Source organism: Monodelphis domestica, chromosome 5 (assembly GCF_027887165.1).
Source record: "Monodelphis domestica isolate mMonDom1 chromosome 5, mMonDom1.pri, whole genome shotgun sequence".
In the NCBI taxonomy this organism is placed as follows: Eukaryota; Metazoa; Chordata; class Mammalia; order Didelphimorphia; family Didelphidae; genus Monodelphis; species Monodelphis domestica.
Genome location: NC_077231.1, coordinates 52,834,153 through 52,837,302, shown reverse-complemented (window position 1 = coordinate 52,837,302; position 3,150 = coordinate 52,834,153). Strand labels below are relative to the sequence as shown.

The 3,150-nt window shown below is 39.4% G+C and overlaps 1 pseudogene; it reads left to right on the top strand.

Annotated features, from left to right (window-relative positions):
• Positions 1–744: 744 nt before the first annotated feature.
• On the top strand, positions 745–2,744 carry LOC100617580 (trafficking protein particle complex subunit 2-like; annotated as a pseudogene).
• Positions 2,745–3,150: the final 406 nt, after the last annotated feature.

Genomic DNA, 3,150 nt, shown 5'->3' with positions numbered 1-3,150 from the left:
CTCTAAATATGATTTCATGACTAGATGGTGGTTGCAACCAGAAAAAATACCTTAACTGCCTTTATTATAGGAATTATTTTCTCTTGATCTACCAAACTGATTCAGGAACTGAGCTTCCCCTATCAAGAAAGATATTTGTTTTAGCTTCTATTCCTGTAATTGTTTCCTCATTTGCCAAGAGATATCCCGAGTACTGACAGGCCTTAACTGTGTTATGTTATCATCAGGTTTATAATTGCCTTTGAAAACTGTGGTATGTGTTGACATGAGACTTTCACAAAATGTGATCTAAAAATCAAGAACTTTGGTCTTAGTATTGCAAGAAAAAATCAGGTCTTGCTTGCAGTGATACACTTTTGGAGGAACAACTTAATGGATAGCAGGAGTTTGCTTTCTTTTATATATATATATATATATATATATATATATATATATAGTTTGTTTATTTGATTGTTTGTTTGCAAACATCTTCATTTCTCAATTTATCTCCCTCACCCGCATCTTGGAAAACTTGGAAAACCATGCCTTAGAACAAAAATAAAATGAGAAATATAGTTCAACATAAATAGCTAATGTATCAACCCAAAAAGGGGTAGAAAGGCAGACAGAGTAAAAGAGAAAGAGGCAGAGAGAAGAGAACAAGGAAGAAATGAGAGATAGTGAGAGCCACTGTTGAGATTCTAGTTTAAACCTACCTGTCTGAGGAAAAAATGTGGTTGGCATGTTTGGTACAGGTGCCCCATCATGCATACTGGATCTGTTTTTTGGAAAAAAATATCTGGAAGCTTCTACTTTGTAATTTATAGGACATCATGATAATCCAAGCATTGGAATGGAATTTTTACCAGTTGGGAAAGTGGAATCTAGATAATCATCATCATCTCAACCATAGCTATTTCAGCTCTTGATGTAGTAGATGAAAATATGAAGTTGCTAACAATATGTACCTGAAAACTGTGGTCAAATCCAATGAGTGGATTGTTTTTGTCTTTTGTTACTGCAGACCCAATGAGATGTATTATGCTTCATGATGTAAGGCAAGATGATGGAATAAAGAACTTCTTTAGTGATGTTTAATTTGTATTTATATTTAAAGTTTGCAATGAATCCATTTTATGAACAAAATTTACCCATTCAATCAAGTACATTTGAGAGAAAAGTTGAATTTCTTGGAAATAAATGGGGGGCTACGTTTGATACTACAACTGGAAAGAAACACCTTCTAAGTTGAATACCATAGAAGAGAATTCACATGCATGCAAGATAGAAACCTGAGGACAGAATAGTTGTCAGTCAAGTGACAGTCCCTTTGGAATGTTCCTGGGAAAGACAGTTGGGACCAAGCCAGCAGCTGAACTGGGCTGAACTTACTTCTGACCTAGTCTGAGAGACCACTTTTGGCTTCTGGAGTTAAGGGAGAAATTGGTGAACTAAGTTTTAGCTGCTTGTGGCTGATAGTGAAGACCCTGAAGCTTTTGCTGATTGACTGATATTTATCTGGCTGGTTAGAAGAAAATGAGGTATATAATTGTCCTCATACCTCCCTGACAGATTCTGTGTCACAGTTGTGACAGAACTGCCATTTCCCAATACTCTCAAAACCATGGCTCCTTGTATAGACTAGGGAAAACCCTATCCCTCTTACCTCAGCCTCTATCCTTGTCCTGTCTTCTCCAATAAACTTCTTTACTTGAGAAATCAAGAGGAAAGAGTATCTTCTGTAAATCTCATAGTTCACACTGAGTGACTTGAAGAAGAAGGGGGAAGGAGAGGGAGGAAACCTGGAGGTGAAGGGTGGAGGGTAGGAAAAACCTTTTATCCATTAGTCATCCAGTATTGATCAATAGACACCCTCTGAAGTATCTCTCTATTACAAGATTATCTCTCTATTACAATACTGAAAACTTCTTAAAAATGGATGCCATACATCAAGATGGTGGTGTAGAGGCAGCAAAAGTTCAGACCTCTGAAAGCCCTTCTTTACCAATTACAAACCAAATGCTCCTAGGGGACTAAAAATCAAACCTAACAACAAGACAGAGCCAAGGAACCCTCCTGCTGGACTCAATTTAAAAGGTACACCCCCCAAAAGCTGGAATTTGAGAACACTCAGGTTTAAGGGGAAGGGAGAAGGAAGGTCCCAGACTCCACAACCCTCCTAGAGCACTAAGCCTCCAGTGGCAGCCAGAAGCTCTGGGTGGGCAAAAGTGCTGGCCTGCAGGGAATACCTTGTGGGCAAAGCTGCACCAGGCTCTGAGCGTCAAGCACAGGTGGTAGGGAGGGAACAGGAGAGGGAACATATAGTGGGCAACCTGGTGGCAACAGTGGAGACCCTCCATATTGCTCCCCCTTTCCAGGAGGTTTTGGCCTCAGGACACATCCAGCCTAGCTCAGCTGAACTTAATCCTGTCAAAAGCCTTCAGAGGTCAGGGAAGCTCAAGCTCCAACAACCCTCCCCCACAAACTGCTGGAATTTAATCCAATCAAAGCCTCCAGCACATAGGGAAACAAAAGCTCCAATAGCCCTACAGCACAGATTGCACTGAGAGGCTTGCTGACAAAACTCCAAGAGGGAAGACTGACAGAAAAGCCAAAAAACAAACAAACAAATGAGAGGAGCAAGAACACAGACAACTGCAGGGAGTAATGAAGGGGGTAAATATGAGCAAACAAAAGAAAAAAAAAAGAAATTACAATTGATAGCTTCTATACAGGCAATGAACAAAGACCAAATGGAACAGAGAAGGAGGAGGGAACACAAGGCAATAAAACAAAAAATAAACAAAAAAAAAAAACAAACAAAAAAACCCAGTGAATTGGACACAGGCTTTGGAAGACCTCAAAATACAATTCAAAACACAATTATGAGAGGTTGAGGACAATTGGGAAAAGAACTTAAAAACTAAGATAAGTCATCTGGAAACAGAGGCACTTGAACTAAAACGAGAAAATAGTGTCTTGAAAGCCAAAATCAACCAGCTTGAAAATGAGATTAAAGAGATGAAAGATGAGGCAAAGAAGATAAAAGGTGAGGCAAAGGAGATGAAAGATGAGGGAAAGAGGATGAAAGATGACCTTCAATGAAAATCAGACCAGAAGGAGAAAGATGACCAAAAAGCCAGGGAAGAAACCAGAATACGAGTGACTTCA